General features: G+C 38.8%; 1 protein-coding gene across 1 annotated transcript in view; it reads right to left on the bottom strand.

Annotated features, from left to right (window-relative positions):
* Positions 1-9,292: 9,292 nt before the first annotated feature.
* LOC122052698 (protein CHROMOSOME TRANSMISSION FIDELITY 7-like) overlaps positions 9,293-16,586 on the bottom strand; it is a 33,548-nt gene continuing 26,254 nt past the window's right edge. Inside the window, exon 4 of the mRNA XM_042614367.1 lies at positions 9,293-11,841. The gene's annotated coding sequence lies outside the window, so the exon portion shown is untranslated. The remainder of the gene's footprint in view (positions 11,842-16,586) is intronic.

Genomic DNA, 16,586 nt, shown 5'->3' with positions numbered 1-16,586 from the left:
CCCCGCTAACAATAGCAGAGGCTAGTATGTGCCTCCATCTCCTACAAGTAGTAATAGAAGCTAACACTACTGATGGTATGATAAGAAAAATCACCAGAGATTATAATCCTTTATCTCTATTAAGGTCAACCATCCTCAATGGCTAACCCATCACAAGTAATATGTGCTACAGCAACCAGATAGGTACTAAATAAAGAATGCTAATACCTGTCATAAACTATAAAATTAAACATCATACCTATATGTCGTCCGGAGATGTTCCGTCACTGTCCAGTCCCCAACTTGACCTCAAAATTTCCGATCATAAAAATCACCGGAAATCCATATAAATCTGAAATGGAAGTCCAAAATATATACATAATGGAAAATCCGTGCAATCCAAATAACTACCCAGTTTACCTCGCAAACTTGGGCTAATTCAAAAATCCAGAATACCAAAAGCAGGTATCATAACCCACTCTGATACCAATAAATTGGTATCAGCCAAATCTCGAAAATTCGTAACACGAAAATCAAACAAATATCGCCAAACTTTGGCGCTCTGATACCATATCAATTGGTATCAGGTTATACCAACTATCCAAAATACGAAAACAAAGATCGTAAAACCTAAGCTCTGATACCACTAAATTGTCACGCCCGGAGGTCCGTCAGAAAATTTGGCATCTCCCTGTCGGTGGACAATCGAAACTTTCTACAAGCTAAATACCTCGTGCGGTGGAATAATAACAACAAAATAAACCATCACCACGCGGTTTATATAAGTAAAGCAAAAGAAAACACTCGAAATCCACCCTACTCCACTACACTCGTAAAGCTCAAATCCGACGAACTCACCTCTTAGCCGTCAGCAGGCATGTAATAGAATAAAATCCAAATCATACCAAAATCCATCAACATCTCAAAATCCATACAAAGTCCAAGTATCCAAACAAACCAAGTCTATAACATAGTCAAAAGAAAACAAACAAAACCAAGGTGATCCGTAAGTCTTGGTCTTGAGGGACCAAACTAGAACTCTCTCGGCATCGTCACGAAATATAACAACAATGGGCGGGGTGAGTCAACGCTCGGCAAGTACAATTGATATACAAAGTAGGAAATAACACCTAGCACTAATCATGCGTCCAGTCTGATGAAATAAAGATAAATGCCAAACTGAGATAAACAGGAGAGAAACTGTACTAAGCAGGACCAGGGTAGAAGACCTGCATGCATGTCAAACATAGGTATCGAACAATATGCGGCATATAAATGCAGAACCACAAACACAAACAATAAATGCATCATGCGTATGATGCCAATGATGTGGTCACCCCTACGCCAGTCAACCATCTCACACGAATAGTGAGGCCGAGTGGGTAGGGTTATGATACTCTGACGTCACTGCTCCCGATGAGTGACCGAGTGGACGGGATCTTGTTGGAGTACACTATCCTCCTACCCCAAATCATAAATGGGGGCGCAATGCTCTCAACTCCCGGACGATGACGGGGAGGAATCCCTGCCGGATAACACGTTGTGTCACACTACCCATGAGCGGACCAACGGTGCCTAACAGAGTCCCTGCTGCAACACACTCTGCCCGAATCGACCACTAACCCATGAGTGGTGGTGTGTGCAGATCCATGTAACTGGCGATGTGCTCAACAATAATGGAGCGGACTATCGCACAGCATGCAATCATGCAAATGGTGCATGGCAATAAGCATAAAAACATCCTGACCTAATCCATATATATAGAAAAGTGCACCCTAGGTCAACGAATCATATCGAATCAAAGGTACACAGAAGGTATAAAAACCTAGGTCCTGAACATGGTGAAGCATGGTATATCACTACCCCCTATAAGCATGTATAAACAAATAAAGTATACATGGGATGCAAATCAAGCAATCAATCAATCATGTATCAGATATTGAGTAGTGACTAACCGAAACAAATAAAGGACATAATTAATGCAACTTGTTAAATTCACTACTATGTATATCAAATGACATAAGTCAAAAGTACCCGCCTCCAATCGAAAAGGTCCAATCTGATCTAAATACAACGTCGAGATACTCGTCTCGCGTCAAAGTCCTGTATCACCAACATAAATATATTTTATTTAGCTAAAATTCACATAAATAGCTAAATAAAACCTCTAACTCTAGATTAGGATAAACCCTAATCATACCATTAAAATATTCCAATAGGTATATTTTTATTTAGCTAAAATTTAATTGAATTGCTAAATAAAACCCTTGAAACTATTTAGGGCAAAACCCTAAATCATAATCAACCTAACCTCATCAATTAAACTAAAACCTAAATCAATAATTATTGCTAACACAACTAGCAATAATCTACCACAAAGATCAAAACCATAAACCTTACCTCTAACTCTCCTTCAGTCGTCTGTGATGGCAACGGACCCGATTCACAACGGAAAGACCGGAATCCAGCAACTTCAAACCGTTCACTGCCAATTGGAAAACAAATTCCAAATCCAACTAAATAGAAAACCTTATAGTAGTATACCTCAATCCATATCACTGTTGACGTTAACAAAAATCCTTACCCAAATTTTCTGATGCCTCAACACTGCTCAAATCCTGTAGAACTTACTGCCAAGATCCGGAGAAGCTTATCCCACCTTTGTATCAGCAGTCTCTTCCCAACCAAACCACTAATGATGCTGGTTTAAGTGCTGCCGGCAAGAAACACCACCGGAACCAAACTTCCCTGCTGGAGTCTTCCTCCCGTATGGTCTAGAGGAACACCAAAGTCCACTTCCCGATGACCCTCAACCATGGTTGGTTGCTGCCGGAAGAAGACTCCACCACCAGTTTACCTCAACAATCCTCACGGTACGCTGCTTACCTCCAAGATCCGGCTAGGGCACGGGGCAAGGAAAGAGGATCGGCTCGGGCAGAGGAGGGAAGGTCGTCTGCCGGCGCTAGGGCAGAGCACCTGGGGGTGTCGGCACCATCGGGTATGATTCCGCAGTGGACGGCAGCGACACAGCCTCGGCAGAGAGGAAGAAATCGCCGTCGCTCGGCGAGGAAGAAAAGAAGGGGGTCTCGGTGGCTGGCGGCTCGGGCACAGGGAAAAAGAAGTCGGTGCCGGCGTGCAGAGGAGAAGAGACGGAAGGGAGGCTCTCGTCGCCGGCGGCCTGGTTTCGGGCGGAGGAGAAGAGGGCGGTTAGGGCAAGCCGTCGGGTTCGCGAGGGGGAAAGAGTGAACGGCGACACAAAGAAAAGAAAAGAAAAATAAATAAAGAAAAAGGAATTTAGAAATTCAACTTTTCCTCATTTAAATGGGGTAGCCTAAACAGGCTTTTCCGGGCCCCGTTTTTATCCTCGTTAACTCCTCCGTACGAACTCCGGAAAATTCCCGAAAAATGTCCAAAAATTTCGGAAAAATTCCCTTATTCATATTCGTCTATTTTCGGTATTTTACAATATGAGCATATCTTCCTCTGTCGGCATATCATGGAGGTATTTTTTTAAACGCTGCCTGTTTACTTTAAATTCTCAATGCTCCTTGCTCCATATGTCAACAACTCCAAACGGGTAAACCTTCTTGACTTGGAATAGTCCTGCCCATCTTGATTTCAATTTTCCGGGAAAACTTTCAATCTTGAATTAAACAACAGCACTGAGTCCCCTTCCTTGAATTCTCTCCGCATGATATGTTGATCATGCCATCTCTTTGTTCTTTCTTTGTAGGATTTGGCATGTTCGTAGGCATCCATCCTCAACTCATCAAGCTCATTTAATTGGAATTTCCTTCTGTCTCCTGCTAACTTCAGGTCCATGTTAAGCTGCTTGTTCGCCCAATAAGTCTTGTGCTCTAATTCTACTGGAATATGACATGACTTTCCATATACAAGTCGGAATGAGGTCATACCAATTGGAGTCTTGAAAGCAGTATGGTATGCCCATAAGGCATCATCCAATTTCAATGACTAGTCTTTACGGGAATTGGACACTGTCTTTTCTAATATTGCTTTGATCTCTCGGTTGGAAATCTCCGCTTGTCCATTGGTCTGGGGATGGTAGGGTGTTGCTACTTTGTGGCTAACTCCATATTTCTTTAGCAGATTCTCAAACTATCTCTCAATGAAGTGCAAACCCCCGTCGTTAATAACTGCCCTAGGTACATCGAACCGTGGAAAAATCACCTTTTTAAATAGTCTAATTACTATTTTGGCATCACTAGTAGGAGAAGCTATGGCTTCTACCCATTTCGACACATAGTCCACTGCTACCAAGATATAATTATTTCCACATGCTGAAGGAAAGGGTCCCATAAAGTCTACTTCCCATACATCGAACAGTTCCACTTCGAGGATGCAATTCAGTGGCATCTCATTTCTTCTAGTAATGTTCCCGGTCTTCTGACATTGGTCGCAGGACTGCACAAAATTCTTCGTGTCTTTAAATAGGCTTGTCCAAAAGAACCCTACTTGTAAAATTTTTGCAACTGTTTTTAACACGCCCAAATATCCACTGTAAGATGATGAGTGACAATGAAATAAAATGTCCTTAATTTCATCTTCTGGCACACACCTTCGGTAGATTGTATCTCTGCATTTCCTAAAAAGTAGTGGTTCATCTCTTATGTAGTGTTTGACGTATGAGAAAAACTTTTTCTTCTACTGCCAGGTGAATTTTGGGGGAAGTACTCCACTTGCAAGGTAATTAACAAAGTCCGCATACCAAGGAACTCTCTCAGAATTTACTACCAACAAATGCTCGTCAAGGAAAACATCATTTATGAGAGGATCAAAATCCACATCTTTTTGCCCATTTGGCCATACTCAGGATAGATGATCTGCCACAACATTTTCAGCTCCTTTTTTATCTCTAATTTCCAGATTAAATTCCTGAAGAAGTAAGATCCACCTTATCAAACGGGGTTTGGCATCTTTCTTATTAAGCCGATATCTTATGGCAGCATGATCAAAATACACTATCACTTTTGAGCCCACTAGATAGGACCTGAACTTATCGATTGCAAACACTATGGCCAACAATTCCTTTTCAGTGGTAGAATAATTCATTTGGGTTGCATCCAATGTCTTGCTCGCATAGTGGATTGCGTGCAGTACTTTGTCCTTTCTTTGTCCTAAAACTGCACCTACTGCAAAATCACTAGCGTCGCACATGATTTCAAATGGGAGTTCCCAGTCTGGAGCTTGAATTACGGGAGCTGAGATGAGAGCACTCTTGATTTTCTTAAACGCCTCATTGCAGTCATCATCAAAACAGAATTCAACATTTTTAATCAACAGATTAGTTAGTGGCTTGGAAATTTTTGAGAAATCCTTGATGAAACGCCTGTAAAATCCAGCATGTCCTAAAAAGCTCCTAACCCCTTTTACATTAAGAGGTGGAGGTAGTTTCTCAATTGTCTATATCTTGGCTTTATCTACCTCAATTCCTCGTTCTGAAATCTTATGTCCTAAAACAATTCCCTCTTGGACCATGAAGTGGCATTTCTCCCAGTTCAGAACTAAGTTCACATCTTCACATCTCCGAAGAACTTTAGAAATGTTCAGAAGACAAGAATTGAAGTCATTCCCATAAATTGAGAAGTCGTCCATGAATACCTCCATAATCTTTTCTGTGAAATCTATGAATATTGCCATCATACATCGTTGAAATGTAGCTGGTGCGTTGTAGAGTCCAAACGACATTCGTCGATAAGCATAGGTACCAAAAGGGCACGTGAAGGTGATCTTTTCTTGATCTAGGGGATGTATTGGAATTTGAAAGAAACCAGAATATCCATCCAGATAACAAAAATAGGAATATTTTGTCAATCTTTCTAGCATCTCATCAATGAATGGTAAGGGAAAATGATCTTTCCTAGTCTCCTTGTTTAGCTTCCTGTAATCAATACACATCCGCCATCCTGTAACTGTTCTTGTTGGAATCAATTTGTTATTTTTATTTCTAACCACGATCATTCCCCCCCCCTTCTGGGGACCACATGGACTGGACTCACCCATTCACTATCCGATATAGGATAAATAATCCCAGCATCAAGAAGTTTCAATACTTCTTTCTTCACCACCTCTTTCAAATTTGGATTTAGCCTTCTTTGATGCTCAATTGAATTTTTATATCCTTCTTCGAGCAGAATTCTGTGCATGCAGATCGAAGGGTTGATCCCTTTAATGTCATCAATGGTGTATCCGATTGCTTTTCTGTGCATTCTCAGCTCCTGGATCAATTTCTGAGTCTCCATCTCCGTCAAATTGGCGTTAATTATTACTGGGAAAGTGAAATCTGGACCAAGAAACACATATTTAAGGTTAGGCGGCAGAGGCATTAACTCCACTTGAGGTGGTGCAATCTCAGGCAAGGTCGGTTCCTGCTCTAATAGTCGTACTTCTTCGTTTACCACGACTTCTTCTGGGGCTCCCTCAATTTCTTTAGCTATTCCCTCAATGTCATCGTCATCATCTAAGTCCTCCTCCATACATGATGCTGAGGTAGATATCAAACCTCCTGACGATTTTAATAAGATCTCTCCACACCAAGGGAACATTTTTTGTACATCCTCGGACCGCACACTGATGGATTCCTCTAATTCTACCTGATCCTCGTTCCCTACGTGTCTTAATTTATTTTTATTTATTAACACTTCCATATCCTCTCCTATTTTGACCGGGTGTAGAGATAAGTTTAGCACGTCTTGTCCTGACCACTCGTTGAGATTTGACACCACCATATGGATTATTTCTTATGCTTCATCCAAACTTTTTTTCATGAGTGCCTAATGTGAGCTCAAGTGTCGTGCTACGGGAGCTTATCAAATTACAATTAAAGTTACTGAGCCCCTCTACATTAAAGTAGTATGGAGATGACTCGGGTCGTCTCCCAAAGAATATAACGATAGGATGATAACTTCAGGATTGGTTATGACTTTTGGATTTTTGATATGAAACTGGGGGTTTAGGTTTTGAATTTTGAACTACGATATGAAATAACGAAACAAGTATGAAATTAAACCTAAACAACAAAAGAGTAAAGCAAGTATAAAATCTAATTCTAATTAATGAAAGACATCCTATCTCTCCATTAGTAGTGATATCATAACGCATTGTCACTCTACGCTACGATTTCACCAATAATAGAATTAATCTAAGGAATGAAATAGCAAAACATTAAATGAACCTAACCTAGTAAATGAAAGACGATGCAAATAAGAAAACCTAGTCTAACTTAAACTATGATTGCAAGGAAATTAAAGACAACATAGAATAAACAAATAATGAAACTAAGCATGGAATGTACCTTAGAGCATTAAAGAAAGCTAATCTACCCTAGCCTAATTACATTCAAACGAAGAATAAAACTTATAGTAATTGCAAAAGACAAGATAAGCAAACATTAAGTGAAATAAAATGCATGAATTTAACCCTACTGTTGTAAGAAACATTTTGTCGAACACCTTATGAGCATAAATCAAAATGACATGAGTACGTGCACTAAAACATGGGAGAACAATTTAGTACAAGCATTAAATAATCAACCATACAAATCAACATATCAATACAAATCAAGTGAAGAAATGCAAAGATCAAAAGCTGGTGGAATCTGTCCGAAAGAAGATCTGCTGCTGGAAGAAAAGGTGGTGTTGTGACTGGCCAAACCTGGTGAAGATCTACTGCTTGGACTTGCCGGAACGAAGAGAATGGCCATTGGAGCTTGAAAAAGATCAGATCTATAGAAGATGAATCTAAGTCTTCCCAAATTTGGTCTGGATGAAGGAAGTAGAGCTGGAATTGAAGTCACGTGCCCTAGCTTCCTCCTCTAATTCTCCCTGCGTCACACGAAACGCCAGCTCCAGAACCCCCGGAACTAATGAACAACAACTAACTCTACTGGTGTTGCTTGCTTCAACAACGATGGGATTAATGTAAACTTCCAACGAAGAACCCCTTCGTTGGACGTTTGCTGGAGATGAAAACTAACTGCTATGAAATGGAAGAACCACCGCTCCTCTGAAATCTACCGCCTGAACCCCAGTCGGAAGACACTGTCGGAAGGTGGATGTCTTGCCGAAGAAACCCTCTCTGGCGAGGTGAAGATCGTTGCCGTCGCTTGCCGCTCCCTGCCCGATTGCTGCTGTTGCACGCCGCTAGAATCAAGGAGAAGAGGAAGTGGTGGGCTGAGGATAGATGGCCGGCCAGCGACAGTGACGAGAAGAGGGAAGAAGGAGGTGCGCTGTGCCCTAGCCGAGCAAGAAGAAAACGCGAGCCGAGGGATGTCACGTCCCTGTTCATCCGCTTGAGAAGAGGTTTTGGTTTCTTAATGGATCGGGTTGTGGAGTTAGGATTTGGGTTAAGAGAAAAGATCCAAATCCAATAAGAGAAATTGAAATTGGGTTTTTTTTGGAATTGGGCTTTAAGAGTGGGCTTTTGGATTTGGTTTGAATTGGAGCTCCACTTCTTGGATGAAACCTTAAGTATTTGATCTTGATCAATGGTCCAGATTACTTCCCTACAAAACATAATGCACCTTTTAGATGAAATACCAGAAAATATAGGAAAAATTAGATCAATGCTCCAAATAAATCTCAACTCATAAAACATGATATAAATATATAATTAAGCATATGAAAGGGTAAAAATATCAAGTCTAAGAGCAAAAATAACATATAAAAATGCTAGTTATCAACTCTCCCGCACTTATTTTTGCACGTCTCGAGCAAATAAAATAAAACTAGGAAGCAACCAAAAACTTATCTCCCTATCAATTCCCTAACCATACTCTGAAATTAGTAAAAGAAAATGACTTAGGATCATCAAGTTTTAAGAATCAAGGTATTCATGGTTCCAATTCTTACATAAGTCAACAAGCATGGAAATTTCAATCAACTTGAATAGATTAAGTATGATAGAACCTCACAAGATGGGTATATGCACTAATGCTCACATAAATAATAGACATGAAAGTGGAGCTCTCTCCAAAGCAACTCATGATATTGCACTACCATATGCTTGCTTATTTTCTAGTTCTCCACTAATGTAAACATAAGTGCACATAAATCAAGAGGACTTTTCATGAATAATAATGAAACCACACATGTAAACAATAGAACAAGAAGGATAGACAACAATGGAATTCAAAGAGAATATGAGAGCATTGGGGTAATCAACATGAAGGATACAATCAAATAATATACTCAAAAACTCATTCAAACATCCAACACTCAACTCTCTTTGCACATTCTCATTGTGATATACATCAACCACTATAACATCTCCAAAATACATGTATTCACAACTTAACTCATGAGAATCTCTCAATAACAATATAAAATGAGTATACATCAATCTTTCCATGGAGACTTCCTTCTAGTTCATCACTAACAAAATAACAAATGCTTGAGAATTTTTTTCCCTCTCTTTTTATTTTTTTTTCACCATTTTTTTTTATGTTTTTTTTGTACATAGAGAGATTTTTTTTTCAACAAGCATTCGTCCATATCGTCCATACATATTTGCCTCCCCCCACACTTAAACTTGTCCGTCTTTGACAATATAACAAATCATCATAAAACTCCCAACAATAGGGGGCTAAAAATAAATCAATAAAGATGTGACAATGAAAATGTAACTCATCATGCAATCGCTCAATGCTCTCATCAAAGGACTAGGGAATGAATGAATCGATAAAGATATGATAGTGAAAATATAACAACAATGAGAAGATATAACAAGGGAAGTACAATGAAACATGAAAGCAATAGGTGAAATGGTTACTGGTAAGAACAACAACGTAGAGGAACAACTAAGAGATGAATAAGAAAATTTGCCTCTATCATATTTATGCAAGCTTATGTTACCATAATTTCAAAAAGAATCAAAGTAAGTTCTAAAGTGTCAAGTATCACAAGTACTATCACACACAAGAGGATTAAGGATAAACGTGGAAAAAACCTCACTAGGTGAATAACAAAATATCATGCATAATCTAACAAGATAGATTCCATCACCACAACAAATGACTAATGCAATTAATGTACCCAAATATACCCAGAAAACCAAGACTTGATAGTCCAACTTAACTATCTTTTACAATTCTCAAAGCATTATAAAGGGACATCTAGGGAGATATGACTCAAAATCAAGCAAGGTATAAAAAAAACCAAACAAAATGCAAAACAAGAAAACAAAGTATGAAAGCCAAGTATGGAAGCAAACAAACATGTAAATATAAAGATAAAGGAAAGCAAGAAAAAGAAAGGAAAGGAATGAACTCTCCTTTATTCCTGGTGGTTGAAGATGGTTCTGAAGTAGTATCCACGCAGGTAGTGGAATGATCCTTCATGGTGGTTGCAAACGATTAAGGTGCAAAATCCAAGTTGGGAGTGGAATGTTTACATTTGAAGTAAAGACCGCTCCCTTCATCCTATTCTTTTTGAAAGTTTTTCCAAGAGGTTGAAGGCGATTCAACTTAAGCATCCACTCCAAGGGCCTGTAAAAACCTGCAAGGCCAAGGACAGAATGCACCTTCCACACACATGTGGGGTAAGGAAGAGATGAAACAATATCAAACTTAGACAAACATGAATCCAAATATGAGTCACATCCAATAAAATCAATATTTGGAACCTCTATGGAATTCTCTACAATATCACAAGAAATATTTACCTTGCTGTACTGAAATGTACCTGGAGGTTCTAGAACAGTGGATGTGACCTCCTCTTCATCAAGTAATAACTCAGACTCTAGTTCTAGCTCAGGTTCTGGTGGTGCATCAAAATGAAGTGATTCTTGGGGTTCTGCCTCCACAACACAAGTCCCTACACTCTTATCATCAGGTGGTCGTGCAACAAAACTAGGTGATTCTTGAGACATTGCTTCCACTATGCAAGTCCCTACACTTTCCTTATCGATAGATGCATAATCCAGCTCAGCTACCTCCTCAACATCACCAACAACACCTGCATCAATAATATCTACAACAACAATATCATCAGAATTAAAATAATCACAAATTGCAACATCATCACACAAAAGGCTAGAGGAATCCTGTATAGGAGTAGAATCAGGTCAGGGCTATGACATTCTCTAGAATCCATCTCCTCACTAGATAATTGGGCTTGTCGTTGGCTGATGGATGCTACAATTTGATCCAGATACATCTGACAATTCTGTAGTGATGCTTCATTTCTTTGTTGAGACTGGATATATACCTCTTGTTGTTGCTGCATCTGCTACATTACATCCTTCAAATCTTGAAATATTGATTGATTAGGGACATGAACTTCTTTAGTGCTCTCTTGAAATGCCCCCCAAGGAGCTGGTTTGGTCTGCTGGACTGAATGTGACCATGTAGGCATAGGATCATCCTGAAATCCTTGTGGCATTTGATATGTTGAAAAAAATTGATTCAATTATTGTTGCTCGTTCCCATGCATAAAATTTGGATGGTTCATCCAGTTTGAATTGTAACACTGAGGATGCTCAAAAGCTTGTTGTTGTGTATTCTCATACTGCTGTTGGGGTTGATAGCCTTGGGATTGTAAGTATCCATGCTGCTCTGGAATCTGGGTTTGAAAGTACTGAGTCGAATAATTACCCCAGTCATGACTATAGGTACTAGGAGTTGGATCATATGCCTATTGATATTGATGTTGGAAATACTGGGGTTCCACAGGAAATCTAGCAATCTTTTGGATGAGATGGCATATAGCAACTGGATGAGAAGGACTGCCACAATTAGTACATATGTGTCTCACTTGCCCAGTATCCAAATTGTGATATTCATTGAAGCCTCCAAATTGCTGAGAATAAAGATCCATGTTGAGCTGAAAGAATTGTCTTGGTCTTACACTGAAACACTAACAGACAAGATTAGAAGACACAGGAGTATATGATATCAAACACATGAATCTATGAACATTAAAGTATTTGACAATTTTTTTTAGAATTTTTTTTGTAGAAAAATAAGAAAGCAATCCTAAAATTATCAAACACCACTACAATATCCCCGACAACAATGCCAAAATTTGATGTAGAGCTCGAGTGTCATGTTACGGGAGCTTATCAAATTACAATTAAAGTTACCGAACCCCTCTACACTAAAGTAGTATAGAGATGACTCGGGTCGTCTCCCAAAGAATGTAACGATAGGATGATAACTTCAGGATTGGTTATGTCTTTTGGATTTTTGATATGAAACTGGGGGTTTGGGTTTTGAATTTTGAACTACGATACGAAATAACGAAACAAGTATGAAATGAAACCTAAAGAACAAAAGAGCAAAGCAAGTATGAAATCTAATCCTAATTAATGAAAGACATCCTATCTATCCATTAATAGTGATATCATAATGCATTGTCACTCTACGCTACGATTTCACCAATAATAGAATTAATCTAAGGAATGAAATAGCAAAGCATTAAATGAACCTAACCTAGTAAATGAAAGATGATGCAAATAAGAGAACCTAGTCTAACTTAAATTATGATTGCAAGGAAATTAAAGACAACATAGAGTAAACAAATAATGAAACTAAGCATGAAATGTAACTTAAAGCATTAAAGAAAGCTAATCTACCCTAGCCTAATTGCATTCAAACGAAGAACAAAAGTTATAGCAATTGCAAAAGACAAGATAAGCAAACATTAAGTGAAATAAAATGCACGAATCAACCATACAAATCTGTTGGTTGCTACTCGGAAAACCTAGAGGTTCCACTGTACAAAAATTTTGTACAAAGGTCTGAACCTTTTCCTAGCTACCATGTGTTCTTTTAAATTAAATTTTGGATCACCTGCGGAACTTAACACGTTTGATCCAAAACTTAATCTATTCGTTCTTTTAGGTTTTGACTTGGGTCTCCTGCAGAACTTAACACGTTCGACCCAAATCACCTTAAGTTATTAATTCCATTAAATATTAATTTCCATAATTGATTCCCAGTACTGACATGGCGAGGCACACGACCTTCTTGGATATGGGAGCAACCACCACCGACTAGACAAAACCTTTTATGGAAAGCTAATATTTAATTTCCTAAAATAACTTTAGGTTAACCGAAAAGAACAATCAAATCGCAAGGATAAATAAAACAAAAGAACACAACATCGAAAAACATATTCGAAATACTAGAATCGTAAGCCTCTTGTATTTGGTATTATTTCCATAAATAACTAGTATGATGCGGAAAAGAAAAATTACTAGTTATACCTTCTAGAAAGACCTCTTGATCTTCTACCGTATTCCTCTTCTAACCTCGGACGTTGTATGGGCAACGATCTTCCGAGATGAGAAAACACCAACCACCTTCTTCTCCTCCTAGCTAGGTTCGGCCACAATAAGGAAGGTTTACCAAGGATGAAGAACAAAACACCAACCAAGTTCCAAGAGATGCAAGCTTTCTCTCCTTCTTCTTCTTCTTCTCTAAGTAGTATCCGGCCACCACAAGAGCTCCAAGGGAGATGAAGGATTCGGCCACCACAAGAGGAAGAGAGGGAGAGGATGATGGCCGGCCACAACACCAAGGAAAAGAGGGAGAGAAATAATAGAGGTTGTCTCCAATGAAGGCACCCTTACCCCTTCTTTTATATTCCTTGGCTTTGGAAAATAAGAAAATTTATTTATAATAAAATTTCCTTAACTTTCCTTGACAATAATTAATTAAGAAAAATTTCTTAATCAGCTAATCATGGCCGGCCACCTCAAATAGAAAAATTAGGAGAGTTTCAATCAACAATTAAACTTCCTTATTTATCTTTGGAAATTTTAAAAAATAAAATTTCCCTTTATAATCCCTTCATGGTTGATAAAAAGAAATTTCTATAATTTTAATTTTTCAACATGTGAATAATTTTTAAAGAAAAAATAAAATATCTTTCCAATCTACAAATAAGGAAAGAGATCTAATCTCTTTCTTTAATCTTTTGTAGATCCTTTTAAGAGAGATATTTTAATTTTAATTCTCTTTAATAAATTATATCTTCCACATAATAAAAATTAAAATTAAAAATCCTTTTTAATTTAATTATGGCCGGCCCTCTCTAGCTTGGGTTCAAGCTAGGGCCGGCCACCCTAAACCATGCTTAGGCCGGCCCTAGCTTAATTCCAAGCTAGCTTGGCTGGCCCTCTTTAGGTGGGTATAGAAGGTGGGTATAGGTGAGTATAGTACTCTATAAATAAGAGGCTACGATAGGGACCGAGAGGAGGAATTGGTTTTGGTCTCCTGATAAAATTAAGCATCCCGTGTTCGCCCCGAACACACAACTTAATTTTATCAATAATAATTCATTCCACTAGAGAACTATTATTGAACTACCGCACCAATCCCAAATTACATTTTTGGGCTCTTTCTTATTATGAGTGTGTTAGTCTCCCTGTGTTTAAGATATCGAATGTCCACTAATTAAGTGAGTTACTGACAACTCATTTAATTAATATTTTAGTCCAAGAGTAGTACCACTCAACCTTATCGTCATGTCGGACTAAGTCCACCTGCAGGGTTTAACATGAAAATCCTTATGAGCTCCTCTTGGGGACATTATCAACCTAGTATCTCTAGGACACAGTTTTCTTCTATAATCAACAACACACACTATAAGTGATGTCATTTCCCAACTTATCAGGTTTATTGATTCATCGAACTAAATCTCACTCATTGATAAATTAAAGAAATAAATATCAAATATATGTGCTTGTTATTATATTAGGATTAAGAGCACACACTTCCATAATAACTGAGATATTTGTTCATTTATAAAGTCAGTATAAAAGAAACAACCTCAAATTGTCCTACTCAATACACTCTAAGTGTACTAGTGTAATTATATAGTCAAGATAAACTAATTCCTAATTACACTACGACCTTCCAATGGTTTGTTCCTTTCCATTTTGGTTGTGAGCTACTGTTTATAATTTATAAGGTACTGATAACATCATTTTCTATATGTGACACCACATACTATGTTATCTACAATATAAATTAATTGAACAACTACAAACAATTGTAGATAAATTGACCAAATGTGATTCTTTATTTAACATAAATGTTTACAAAAGCTTAGACTTTCAGTATACACTCCAACAAAATCAACATATCAATACGAATCAAGTGAAGAAATGCAAAGATCAAAAGCTGGTGGAATTTGTCTGGAAGAAGATCTGCTGCTGGAAGAAAAGGTGGAGCTGTGACTGGCCAAATCTAGTGAAGATCTGTTGCTTGGACTCGCCGGAACGAAGAGAATAGCCACTGGAGCTTGAAGAAGATCAGATCTATAGAAGATGGATCTAAGTCTTCCCAAATCTGGTCCAGATGAAGGAAGTAGAGCTGGAATTGAAGTCGCGTGCCCTAGCTTCCTCCTCTAACTCTCCCTGCGTCACACGAAACGCCAGCTCCAGAACCCCCGGAACTGATGAACAACAACTAACTCTGCTGGAGCTGCTTGCTTCAACAATGATGGGATTAACACAAACTTCCAACGAAGAACCCCTTCGCTGGACGTTTACCGGAGATGAAAATGAACTGCTATGAAATGGAAGAACCATCGCTCCTCTGAAATCTGCCGCATGAACCCCAGTCGAAAGACACTGTCGGAAGGTGGATGTCTTGCCGGAGAAACCCTCTCTGGCGAGGTGAAGATCGTTGTCGTCGCTTGCCGCTCCCTACCCGATTGCTGCTGTCGCACGTCACTAGAATCAAGGAGAAGAGGAAGTGGTGGGCTGAGGATAGATGGTCGGCCAGTGGCAGTGACGAGAAGAGGGAAGAAGGAGGTGCGCTATGCCCTAGCCGCGCAAGAAGAAAACGCGAGCTGAGGGATGTCACGTCCCTGTTCATCCGCTTGAGAAGAGGTTTTGGTTTCTTAATGGATCGGGTTGTGGAGTTAGGTTTTGGGTTAAGAGAAAAGATCCGGATCCAATAAGAGAAATTGAAATTGGGTTTTTTTGGAATTGGGCTTTAAGAGTGGGCTTTTGGATTTGGTTTGAATTAGAGCTCCACTTCTTGGATGAACCATTGATTATTTGATCTTGATCAACGGTCCAGATTACTTTCTTACAAAACATGATGCACCTTTTAGATGAAATACCAGAAAATATAGAAAAAATTAGATCAATGCTCCAAATAAATCTCAACTCGTAAAACATGATATAAATATGTAATTAAGCATATGAATGAGTAAAAATATCAAGTCCAAGAGCAAAAATAACATATAAAAATGCTAGTTATCAGTGCCCCCATAGCTGCTGTGTCCAGAAGGCTCTTGTTCTGGAACGAGAGTCCAATGTAAAATATGTGGAGAACCAGCCAACTCTCAATACCGTGATGTGGACACTGATATAGAATTGACATGTACATATCCCAAGCTTGATGCAATGCTTCTTCGTCATGTTGCTTGAAGTGCAGAATCTAATCCCTCAACTGAACAATTCTTTTTGGAGGGAAGTATCTGTTTAGAAATTTTCTCTCTAATTCGTCCCATGTCCTATTGCTTCTCGGCTGTAGAGTGTTGAACCAAACCTTTGCATTACTTCTGAGACTGGATGAAAAAGCTATAAGTTGTATTGAATCAGCCGAAACCCCCTCAACTCTCAGTGTGTTGCAA

The sequence above is a fragment of the Zingiber officinale genome, chromosome 3A (assembly GCF_018446385.1).
Source record: "Zingiber officinale cultivar Zhangliang chromosome 3A, Zo_v1.1, whole genome shotgun sequence".
Taxonomy (NCBI): Eukaryota; Viridiplantae; Streptophyta; class Magnoliopsida; order Zingiberales; family Zingiberaceae; genus Zingiber; species Zingiber officinale.
The sequence above is the reverse complement of the archived record's forward strand: the minus strand, read 5'-3'. Positions and strand labels throughout refer to the sequence as shown.